This window comes from Conger conger, chromosome 8, assembly GCF_963514075.1.
Source record: "Conger conger chromosome 8, fConCon1.1, whole genome shotgun sequence".
Classification (NCBI taxonomy): domain Eukaryota; kingdom Metazoa; phylum Chordata; class Actinopteri; order Anguilliformes; family Congridae; genus Conger; species Conger conger.
The window spans coordinates 44,598,772-44,612,392 of NC_083767.1; positions in this window are offsets into that span (position 1 = coordinate 44,598,772).

Here is a 13,621-nt window from a genome sequence, read left to right on the forward strand (position 1 = left end):
TGAGAGATGAATTATGACGTCTTTCAAAATCACACAAGTGCTTAGGATCAAGGAAAAATTGTCACCACTGATAGTCACCTGTTCAGGTTTGGCTATTGTGTCCATTCAGGCCTGGAATAAGTGTTTGTGATCAGATTCGGCCCAACAATGACTAAACAATTATGACCCTTGACTTGTATCTTCATCTGTGCAGTATTTGTTTTGCAAATAAATGTAAATAATGTGACACATTATAATTGGCAGCTGTTTTCTTGTCTGGAATTTTGCCCCTTCATTGATTGTAGGGCAATTTGCATTCCTATAGCTTCAGCAATTAATATTCAAATCAATTGTACCTCCAAAAGGGCCGGACCTCCCACACTGAATGGATCTATACTGTAAGTCCAGCCAATTTAGCTGCTCTGCCTTCATGCAGAGAGATGGATCTCACATGTACATTTGGTGACTGTAAGAAACTTTAACAACAGCTAGTGATATCTGAAATATCTTTAGTCCTAGGCTATATTCAATTATTCATACAAAACTCTGTAAGCTTAATCCAAAAAACATCCAGTGAGCAGCAGTTCTGTGGGCAAATGAATTGTAAATGAAAGAGGTCAGAAGGGCCAAACTAGTCAAAGCTGACAGGAAGGTGACAGTAACGCAAATAATAATTAATAATTACAACAGTGGTATGCAAAAGAGCACACAACACGTCAAACCTCTAAGTGGACAGACTAAAGAAGCAGAGGTGCTCAGTGAATGTATATGAAATGTGTGAAATGGAAATATGAAATGTTGAAATCGCCAAATAATAAAACATTTTAGCTTAAATATATTTCAGCCTAAAATATAATTTTGGGACAGTATTCTTGCATTCATGACTTCATGGCATCAATTAAAACCTCATGACCTCAATCCATTTCATATCATATTTTCCACCACATTTAACCTTGTGTGGCAGTTAGTGGCGCTAGTGTATAATACTGTAATCTTATCAGAGTAATAGCTGGTAATGGTAATGATATTGTAAACAAGTGCTTGTTCTGTGGGATTGCAGTTTCTCCAGGGCTGGTGGTGTCAGTTAGTCTGTGGTGTATCAGTATCACAGAGACCGCACCCTGTGTACAGAGGCCAGGCTGTTGCAAGGCGGTGTGGTGTATTCATAATGCAGTAAAGGAGCCGATGAAACGGGCAGTATCAACAACAGCAGCGTCATGTCCTTCCCATGCCTATCCTCAGCAACACTCACCGCTGTTCCAACTCCCTCCTCTGTGGAGGGTTTATACAACAAACAAAACGATGAACATCTGCTTCGCCGCTGCCTGCTAAACTTCAACAACGCAGTTTACAATGCCAAGGGTGTACACAAAGTGTGCATTATACATCTGGAAAAACTATTCTCACATCTTTCTGCATACCGAAATTGACACCAAGTTGATGGCAAGTTATACAACTTTCAACAGTGTTTCCCAGAAACCGTGTGTGTTGCCTGTTTTCCTGCATTTATGAAAGCAACTTTGGCCTTTGTTTCTTCAAATTCATTTTTCTCAAAATGTTTTTTTGACCTTGGACTCAATTTCCTAAGTCTAAGCAATTTTGGAAATAGCAGACTGCTTTTGTAATTGTAATTACAGTGGAAGTGAGTGAAAACATATGACATACACATACTTCATTCCACTCAAATTTTGAAGAATTATACTTTGGGCTTAAAACGCTTTACAAATAAAGGTACAATCATCTGAAGGTAAGAAGGGGCAATCTCCTTGCTAGCCTGGTAAAATTTCCAATTTAGTAATTTACCAGACACTTTCAATCGAAGCTACTTACAAAACGCTAGTTCACACCTCAAGAGATATGCAGGTACTCATGTAAGAGGCATGCAGGAGAGATAAGAGATATGCAGCTACCTTCAAGATGCATGCCTCATGAGACCCATGAGAGGACGATTTTAACTGATACATATTTGTGTTCTCAGAAGTTTTTTTTAAGGATTGAGGAAGACAACCAGTGAATCGGTCTTCCTGAACAATTGGGGACGACAAGTTCCACCAGCCAGGGCCACAAGGAATGTCCGTTTGCTGCTTGAAAGGACAGGACAACCAGCTGGCGAGCGAATGCTTCATTAATGCAGAGGTCTAGCTGGAGTGAATGTTATAATCCTGATATAGGAAGGGCAGTAATATTTGCAGCTCAGTAAACTTACAGTAAATCAGAGATTTGAATGAAATGGTAGCCACCGGGTGCCAGTGAAAAGCGTGAAGGGATGTGGCATGAGGCATCCATAGGCAGGCTGAAGACCAAGGAGCAATTTGGCAGATGTCATATCTGTCATTTGTCCATATTTATGGTTGTTTTATAGGAAATGCATGCCTAGTCATTTTAAGAAAAGTATCAATGAAGACATCCAATTTAAGTTAATTAAATCCAAAATTGCATTCTAATCTCTGAGCAAGGCACCAACCCTTTATGCCTGATGTTACTGCGATAACAATGAGAAAAACTATCCTTTAAAATAATGACTGCTGCTTTAACAGAAGCGTGCTTATTTTTCACAAGCACATTTGCATTTCAAATGAAATTCTGGCTGTAAAAAGGGGCTCAAAGGTTTCAGACCTGTAGTATAGACCAGTTTCACTGCCAAAAAACTAAGATAGCTTATTTCAGATGTTAATAGCCTCTTTATTACAGCTCACCCACAAAAACATTCTTTAACACGGCACTTTAATGAATGTAGGCAACTAGGAAAAGCAATTGAATTGATAGCTACTTCAAATACAGTATTAGGAAACTCTTTACAAAACCAAAGCTCTTTACGCTCATGACACAATTCACCACAGTCAATTAAAATGGGTAAATGCAAGAATGCAAATGAAATTAACATGATTAATATTCCTCTTAATCAGGCTCCTCTATAATTACGACAGTAAATTGTAATAGACACTGATGGTAATCACTCTAGTGTGAACATCTCCCGTTTTCGTAAGAAGACAGGCTGTTGAGTTTACATGCGGCGTAATTGAATGATACGCCGGTAAATGTGCATTGTAAGACTATCACCACCTCATTATGCGGTGTGCTTGTCCATTCAGACTGCCTTTTGATACCGTGTTATTGTCATTTGCATTTGAGAGCCCATGACTCTAATGACTGTTTGAGTGAGAGTCTTTCCATGTCAATAACCAAAACAATAGCTGCAACTAAATCAAACATTTGAATTCATAATACATTTGAGTTCTTTAACCCATAAATGCAGAAAATAATCTCTGAGACAAATGTATTGAAACCTTGGCATTTGTATGAAGTCTTGCTAGGAGCTATATAGTTTCATCACATATTTATATACTGGCTGCACTGGCAGAAAACAGCATGTCAGTGAAGATGTCAGGCTACAGTGGAGTGTCTAATTTGAAACTTGATACTTTGGTCCTGTTTGAAGATTACAGTTTTAGAATTACATTCAATTACATCAAAGCAATAATTTCATCCTAATTTCATATTTTTTGATTTAGGCTTTTCTTTTGTCACCTCTGGTATTGCTTGGAAATGTTTTCCATCTGCGAGAAAGACAATCTCTGAAAACGACTTTTCCCAATTCTTTTTCCAAGTGAGATGTTTTGGTATTGTTCGAGGGCTTTGGAAGTCTTAGAGAGTGCACTTCACATTTTTTTAAATTACGTTCTTCAAGGTTCACTTCAAGTGCTGGTAGCAGGGGCTTAATTTTCATTTGCTATCAGCACGGCCTAGGAGCAGTATCTGGGAGCCGCAAATACCGCACTTCGAATAAATTCAGCTGAACTATCTCTGCAGTCTGCAGTTATCTAGTCATTTCACAGCCCATTTCCTAATTGTCATCTGAGGTTTATTCAGCTGTGCGCTCCACAGAAGAACCTTTCACATTCAAATCCTGCCATTCAAAAGGGTCCCGCTCACATGAGTCCATCACAGCGGCTGCTCTCCAAACCAGAACCACCCCAAATTAACATGGCGGTACGTTAAGAGGTTTCAATCATAGGGCACAATGTTATTTAAAAAAGAAAAGAAAACGTACTGCAGTTTGTCATTTGTAGTCTCATTGAGAAGTTTGTTTTTTTTAAATATGGGATTAGGCAAAGTCTGAAATTGTTATGAATATTAAGTGCCGGTGGAAATGCATGGCTTTGTATCTCGGCGAGACAGTCTTTAATTCCGCGTGTGGAGTGTGAACCGACGAGGCTTGCTAATGTCAGAAACTTGTCATCGGTAGCATCCAATTCTAAACCAGAAACCTAAGGCCAGACCACAAACTAAAATAATAAATCACAGTACTGACGGCGATATCCAAAGCATGAATTATGGAATCATGTCGGTTTGGGCTTGGCCGTTGGCCGGAAAGTAGCACTGTAGCATTAAGCAGCACACCAGCCATAACGAAATTCTCCCAGTTCAGGGGTTAACTCAAGAAGAGGCCAGCACATTCCCCAGCCTCCAGCCCATGGGCACTTCATTTTATTCTATTCCGAGGAGCAATTAGTGACTCTCGTCTCTGGCCATCACGGATGGCTGAGGTACCCCACCCCCCATCCCCGCCAAACCGCCAACCGCCACCTTCTCAGCGCCATGTCTGGATCAGACTCTGTGATTAATGGGCCCGTCGAGGCACACTGGGCTAATCCAGGACTCCTGACGAGGTCCTGGGAGTATCTCCCCCATGGGGTCGGTGCTCGATGTAAAGCTGCGCTAAACAGCGACTCTCCAGGCCAGTTTAATTTGAATAAAAATAGGAACATGGCTCAAGCAGGCTCTTGACTCGTGGGATGCCGAGGGACTGATGGGAAAACCACCAGGAGCACAGTGCTGTGTGCCTCAGGAGAAGGTCAGACTTGTAGCTGAGTCAAGATGATGAGGCTGAGAGAACTGGAGTATGATTCAGAATCTCTTCTGCCGTCCTGTTCAGCCACCCTGCTGGAAATTCCAGTCTAAACCTGCCTGGTATAAAATGTGTTTTCAACATTTTAGCTGGTCAGCCAACTCTTCACCAGCTGACCAGCCTATGGAGTTAGCTAGTCCACCAGTTTCACCACCAGTTTATTCTACCAGCTTAACCAGCTTTAATCAGCTTTGTCCAACTAGAGAGCAACTTTTGACAGACACACAGACCAGTCTAAGCATACAAGGACCATTGCAGATTGCATACATTGTTGACTGAGCCAACTGTAGCAGTCTGTCCCATTCAAACAATTTACTTTAATTCTGCTGATAATTGCAGATGGATGGTGTGACAGTAATCTGACCCTGTAGCTCCAAAAGACTGGAGGACCCGTGCCTGGTATAAAGATTGGATTTTCATTGTGGGTCCAAAGTAAAAAAAAACATGCATCTGCAAACATGCTTCCTCAGACCCCTGAAATCCATGACAGCATCCAACCCCCAATATTCTAACAGAGAACTTAGGGCTTACATGGGTTGATTGGGATTCATGCCTGAGAATAGCTGCCTTAGACCAACTGTTCCCAAACCTCTCAGTGGTACCCCCGGTCGGATCCAGGTATTTGATGTGTTCCACCTCAAGCATACCTGATACAACTAATCCTTGATAAAATACCTGTATCTGGCTGGGGGGCCCCAAGGAGAGATTTGGGAGCCACTGCCTCAGGCTAAAGCAGTATCATGACCTGATTATGCAATACTAATGGCCCAATGCAGGCAGAACATGGTTCCCATCACATGTAATGTGCAATGTTAAAATGGCTTTCTTATCATTTTAATTTGTATTACGCTTGTATAGCAGTTGCCCCCCAAACCAGGGCTGTTTGTATTGAAGGATCCTAACAAGTGCTCTAACTGCTGTACTACTCCACACTGGCGACAACACAGGTCGAGTGTAGACATTCCTTACAAATCGGTGCAAATAAGTTCTCTCAGAAATAAAGGTATGAAAAATGCCTAAAAAGGTGCTGGAGTTGTACCCTGTAGGTACATACTGTAATTCTATAATTAATTTGCACCTTTTTTTCCTGCATTTTTGGGCAATTTGATCCTTGAAAACAAAAACGTACCTCCACTGTCACTTTATTTCTGAGAGTGTATATAATTTTACTTTCCGTTTATAGGCGTTTGTAGAAGCATAGCCCTACGGACAACAAGCTCTCTTGAAATATCCCAAAATACCTTAAAACAATAAGAAGACACACAAGGGTGAAAGCATTTCACAATCTCTCCCTGCGGGGTTGATCCACACCCTGGTGTTTTCCTCCATTTCCAGCGTATTGAGTGCTAAAAGGTCAGGTGGGTGACACGAGCATTAGGAGGACGGGCCAAGGAGAACTGCCTAGGGCTACGGTGGCTTTGGGTGCAATTATAGTGAGATTAGAGCCAGATCTGAGCAAAGCCGGCTTCATCCATTCCCCTCATTCTGTTAGGAGCACATCAGATGACACGGAAAGCCCCGGAAAAGGCTAAATGAAACGGCAGTAAACTGTCAACACCGTTTCCTCATTTACGATGCAAACTGTCGTAACCCTTCTGTACATATATAGGCTTCTGTGGTGTTAGGGGGTTCCGTTTTAGTTTTTTAATTACAGCTTGACCCATTTGTTACAGAAGAATGTAATGCAAACACAGGACACTAACATTTGAATGAACCTATCAACCCCTATACAATTCAAATTGTATGTCATTGTATATTCAACTCCAATCCGGTTGAAGAAGGCATTTTCAGGAATACTTTTATTCCTTGGTGTTACTAAATTCATAGACAATTTTCACTTTTCTCCCTGTTTAAACATGTATCTGCTGGCCAGACTTATCAGTGCAATATCTACTATTAACTTAGAAGAGTGTATGCAAATACAAGCTCTCCAAAGATTTGACTTCCAGGAGCCACTGTTTTCTGTTACTATGCAGTAAGCCCACCAATTGTGTTGCAAAGTCACTGTGTCAGAGGAGTACTTCATAACAGGCAGACTGTTGGTAGAAAATGAACTACAAGAGTTGCTCTGGCACAATGCTACACAGCAGCCAGTAACGTACAAGTCGCTTCTGCTAGTTGCCAGGGTTGAGTCTGCCTTTTTTATTCACCCCCAGCCCCACACCCCAGGACAAACAGGAAGTGAGGTATTAATGGAGTGGATGATGTTTTTTGTGTATAGTGTTGATTATCTACCTCTGCCCCCATCTCTGTCTGTCAGGGTTAAATGGCTGTCATACAGAAACAGCATCCGGAATTCAGAGAGTGCCTTTCAACCCACACAATTAAATATGTATGAGTGTGTGTGTGTGTGTGTGTGTGTGTGTGTGTAGGGGTGTGTGTGTTTTGTTGTCATTACTAGTGCCAATAATAATGACGGAATGAGGGTTAGGACATCACTGCCTGTCCTGGTATTCAAATATGTATATATATATATATATATATATATATATATATATATATATATAGAACAAGCAGACTTCCTGGTGCAGTTCTGGTGCAGTGTTGGTTTGGTTTAGACTGCTATTCCCATTGTTTATAGACATTATCGACTCTGTGCTACGCAACATGCAGGTCACATTGAAGTGAATCAAAGAGTCTGACATCAGTGCTTGAGGTCCTGACTTTTAGCCTTGCTGGTCTGTCATTGGTGTTTTTGCAAGGATAAAGGTAATTGATCTGATTCTGTATTGATCAAAACTGAACATTGGAGTATCCGCTGTGCAGCAGACATTTGTTTTGATATGACTGAAAACATGTCAATAATGTGTCCAAAACACTGAACAGCAATATACTGACATATTGTCTTTGCACAAATGATATCCCAGTTGGAAATAGATGTCAAATATTGTGCAAGTGAGAAGCTATTTCAAAACACTATTGACTTAAATGCATTTTATTGCTGTGTAAAAATGAAGACTAATTATGTTTTGCCACAAAGCACTTAACTTTTAATCATAAAATATGGTGAAAATATGGTGTCCATTTCTCTTGTGAGGGAAACCAAAGATAAGCTTAATAATAGGTATAATTTATAAACGGATATAAAACAAGTACAAGAAATGTAATTCCATTAAGATGTACACAATTGGGTAAATAATACACTCTTTATTTGATATTTATTAAACTTATTTTTTAGATTCTTCCGCTGCTGTAGCCTATCCACTTCACTGTGTTCAGAGATGCTTTTCTACTTTTCTAATGTCTTACTGTCTTGCTGTCATCTTCTTGTCAGCTTTGTCCAGTCTGGCCCATCTCCACTGACCTCTCTCATTTATGAAGTGTCTTTTGTCCACAGAACTGCTGCTCACTGGATTTCTTTTTTGCACCATTCACCACAACTCGAGAGACTGCTGTGCGTGAAAATCCCTGGAGATTCTGCCGTTTCTGCGATATCACATTTCTTCCCCATTCTGACATTTGGTCTGAAAAACAGCTGAACCTGTTGACCATGTCTCCATGCTTTTATGCATTTAGTTGCTGCCATGTTATTGGCTAATTCAATATTTGCATTAACAAGCTGGTGTACATGTCGACCTAATAAAGTGCTCATTTACTGTATATATACTGTACATACATACACATAGCTCTCAATCTGGAAAAAAAGGATCTCATTTGAACATTATTTTTTTATGTGTGGGTTCTGAAAGATGCAGGATAATAACCTGTCAATATTTGACAGCAGCTGCTAAAAAAAAAGAATAAATAAATGTATTAAAAAACGAAATGCTACCCCTAGCATTCTAAACAGTGAAAACATTAAAAACAGTGTGCGTCAAAATACAGAGAAACTGAAAGCTATTGACCAAAGCTATTGGCCAATGAAAGAAGGACACACAGGTGAAGGGTGGCTTTTGCCTGTCATAAAAGGCTTAGCAAGAGATGAGACAGGGAAAGGGGAGCACAGTACACAGATTTTACACCAGACTGTGACACTCATTTATGCTCTAGAACAGTGCCTTAAAAGGATAACCATCTGGTAGACCCTAACCAGCTCAACTTACACAGCTTCTAGCACAGTTCATTAACAGATATATCTGTTGTTGTATTAACACATTTCATTGTACACACACAGTATTGTGCAGTTACTTAATATTTGGTTTATTCTTTTTGTAGAATCCGGAAGTTTTCAATAAAGTAGCATCACAACAATTCAGCCAGCTGTTAATGATCGACAACAATGGTGCACAGCAAATCTTCCAGTGTTTGTAGCGCGCCATTATGCAAAGCTGTCAAATTAACAGCCGTATTTGAACTTTCACACTTTTTTCCGTATGTTTTTTCCTTCTGTTAAATGTGACGTTAATAAGTTTGTGACTTCACCTCTTAATCATTCAGTATATGTTTGCGTAAAAGCACATAAGTAGAGGAATAATTTGTATATTATTGTTTCGATTGCCATTTTTCTGTTCAACATGATGTTAATAGGTTTGTCACTCCTGTGCTGTCAAATTTCATATTTGTGAACTTCCAGGTTGGAAGCGCTTGCGTGAGAAAGGTCTATTGTTTCACATGATGTGGAACACCATTGTAACCACAACCGTGATTGCAAAACCCACACACCCTCCACCCCCACCCCCCTTTGGGCTGTAACTGCACCCAATCCACACAGCCTGGTCTGTGCTCACATTCCATAACAGTACCACAATACATATCTGGTCCTTGATTTGATTCATAATTATCTGACACCCCTGATTTAGCACATCAGAATGCATATTCAACCCATCTAATAGCCCTGCGTCACAAGAATTGGGTAATTTTCTCCCAATTACCGCTCACAATAACGTAAAATAACAATGATTTAACATGCCGTTGGTGAGCCAGCGTTGTTGGTTTCTCATTCACTCCTGTGGCAGACTCCACTGTGGGCTTTTAATGAGCCGGCCACTGTGAGACAGCTACATCGATAATCCAGCCAGAAGTTTTGGCTCGTGAGCTGAGAATGGGAGAGGCTGCAAACACTGCATTTAGACTGCTAATCATCCTGAACCTGTTTCTGATTGCCTCGCACGATTAACAAGTGTGTCCATTTAAACCAGCATCAACCATAGGCAGAGGGCTCTTTTTAATAAGCTGCAGTTGCTGTACCTCTAACACATTTGTAATTTTATTACATTTTGCAGGGAGCGTAATCTTCCCCTCTGACATTCAAATCAGAAATATTTATTGGGCCATATTCCCTATGCTGTGGTAGAATCTATTTGATGTGGACAGCACACCACTGTGTTTGATTCAATCAAATTGAGGGGGTGGGGTAAGGGGGGGGGGGATCGTTTGCAGATGGGTGATCCTTATTTAAACTGTCACATCTATTAATCACACTCAACGGGTTCATGGCAATTAGGTGTCTAAAGGTTTTTGGCCTCCTCTGCTTCATGTCAACGAGGCTCTGCTGGATGCGTGCCTGTGCGCCGGCCCCTGTGAACGCGTTAATAGCGCTCAGGGTCTGCAGGTGTCCTTTCCCATTTACACTCCAACGGGCCGGGCGCTCTGATCGCTGAGATCCAGATGCAGGAGCCCTGACTCGCCTCCAAATACCCCCCTCCCCCTCCGCCGCTACCCCTTGTGTGTGTGTGTGATCCGATCTGGTGCTTTTAACCATGGCTTTCTGTTTGAAATGAGGAAATACGCAGAGACGTTCCTACGCCCTGTGGACCAGTCTGCCCCATATGTCATGGCCTGAGGCGGTACACTAGGGGGTCTGAAGGCTCATCATCCACCCCACCCCTCCAACCCCCCACCCTGTTACTCTCAGGCCCTGTTCACATTACAGCTAAATACGGTTTCCACTCATTTTAGTGCTTAATATGGCCAAGTTCATACTTTACATTACATTACATTATTGGCATTTGGCAGACGCTCTTATCCAGAGTGACGTACTTAGTATGGTTATGAACAAGACTGAGCGGCATCAACAAGTCCTGCTCCAAACAGGATGCCACTCGTCAGAGTTGACTCTTGTTCCTATGCTAATTAGCTTGGTTGTTCGAGTACGGATGGGAATGGGAGTTGACAACTGGTACCAGATGTGCAGTGAGTTTTTTAATCCTTTAAATGATACTCTGGTGATGCCCATAGCAGCCCCTCAGTGAATAGACTCCATATTAAGACACCCCTGTGTATATTGAAGAATAATACAGGCTGCTTACCCCCCACGGATAGATCTAGTCACTCATGTGTACGTGTTACCAGAGCCTGAGACCACAGCGAGACTTGCTACGGTGGATCGCCCACCCCCTCCCCTCACTCAAAACCCAGCCTTCATTAACATGGAGGGTTCAAACTAAAACAGGACAACTCAAGTAATGCCTATTCCAGACCCTGTTATACTAACCATGCGGCACATGCCTGCTTTGCAAACGTTGTTGTATTTGCTTCATTACAAATTCCCATAGGATGGGAGCAACCCTCACCCCGCCCCCCCAACATGTCAATTAGAGGGAGATGTCTCCGTGCGGACGGAGTTTAAATTACTACGGTTCACCACAGGGCGACCGCTTCTGAAATTCATTCATCAAAAGGCCTGGGGAGAATGTTACTTGCCACACCATTATGGCAACAATCTTTCTCATCATCTCTCCTCCTGTTTTATAGAGAAATTACTCCTGGGGGAAAAACAATGGGAGGTGAAGTTGGAGAGTGGGCAGGAGGGAGGGGGGAGGAGGGCAGGTAGAGAGATAGAGAAGGGGAGAGGAAAGAGATGGAACGAGAGATAGGGCGATATCATGATAATGATGGGCTCTCGGTTATTGATACTGTATCTTGCAGTGGAAATAGAGTGGAAACTGCGCTGACACTGGACTGAACTATTGTAAACAAAGCAATAGAACAGGCCCAGACTTTGAGTGGAAATGAAGTCAAACTGGTCTGGAATTGGCCTTTTACTGGAGCTTAAAAGGGTGTATGTTGGACGCAGTTCCCTCCAGATACTGCTTAGTGATAGCAGCAGTTGTTCGTTTCATTTTCCACTCTTTCAAATGTTTCCGGAAACATCTTCTATACCGCACAATATAACATGCGCTGATGTTTTTGCAAACTTTGATCTAAGACTATTCTTTCTCCTTTTTCCCCTTGGGGAAAATATTTTTTATCCAAATCACTAGAAAATCTGAATCGTTTTTCAAAATGTTATCATTTGTCATTCATCACAAGGCAGTCGATAAAGTTTGATTCGCAATCAATCATTGCAGGGTAGAGCTCAATGTCAGATAGGTTTTTCCCTGTTTTGACGGATTTGATGGATGTGATTCAATGAGAGGGACCCGCGCGTGCATGATAATAATAATAGATTAGAAAATCTGTGTGAAACAGTTTTATGATTGTTAAATTCAAATCACACACACACATACACACATGTACATGCACGCACACACACACTCACAGACACACACCAAAATGAAACATGCACCTCAATTTACATAGTTACAAATCAAAAATATACATTTGCCAGTTTTGTGTTCTGATACCACTGCATTCTCATATATTTTGCACTGTTCATTATGCAAATTGCATGCTTTTTTCATCATGAAGATCTATCATATTCCTGACTAGGTACATGAAAATGGGGTGGTTTGATTCAAGTTTCCAAACTAGATTATGTGCTGTGTGATTGGGGCGTTCTCATATTTGTTTTTATCATTTATTAATATAGCCTGCAGTGGCTGAAGTAATATGTATAAATCAATCACCTGTTAGAAAATTGAAAGTGTCATTTCATGAAATAATACTTCAGTGGACACACTGCCACGAGTGCTACACTGGAGGGAATACATAGATAAATGATAGATGAAGTTTAAGAATTATGACGGCCATCACAAAGTGCGGCAGTTTCAGAATTGGCTGAAGTTTTAGTACATCCCAGTAGCTGGTGGAGAGCCTCAGTCAGTGGTCTCCAACCCTGATTCTGGGGAGGTATAGGTTCTACAGGTTTTCATTGTTCATTGTTAATCAATCAGAGCAGTTTATTATACAGTTCACTCGTCTGATCTGGGTGTCAACAGGGTGCTGAGTTTATGGTGATAACAAAAACCAGCTGACCCAATAAGTCTCCATGACCAGGGTTGGAGACCTCAGGTCTACATTCTGGAAGCTGAGTTGAAGTACAGAATGAGGATGAGGCTCAGTTTGTCCTGAAAGATGACCAGTGACTCAACTCAAAGAACAAGAGCAAATCTCTCCAGTTCTGTTATAGTCTCAGTGAAATATAGTAAGCTCTTATAACATTTTGCCCGAAGACTGTACAGCTCATTTATGGCACGGTTTGTTATCCAGTTTGAGATGTGCTGTGATGCATAATGAGATCTGTGGGAGTGAAGAATCAGGGTGCCATCAGCATCCTGTAATGAGAAGAAAAGCCACCAGAACTGGAGCGAAGGCAGCAAGTGTAAGATTTATGTAAGGGCAAAACCAGAGGGGGCTATGAACGGAAACCCTGGGAGATTCCTGTTAACAGGCAGTGGGGTGCTGAAACATATCTGCCTTGGATCTTCTGGTGTGGGTGGTGGTATCCAGCTGACAGCTGGGCTGGAGATATTCATCTTTTCTATAGTTTATAAGCAGGACCTAGTGGTAGTGTGGGGAATATACTGTAGCAGATAGAGCCATACTGAGACAAAGAACCCATGTTTAACAATGCCTCAACAGAAAGCACTTCAGAGGTTTCAGCTGAAGTTAGGTTTCTAGGGTGGTGATGCT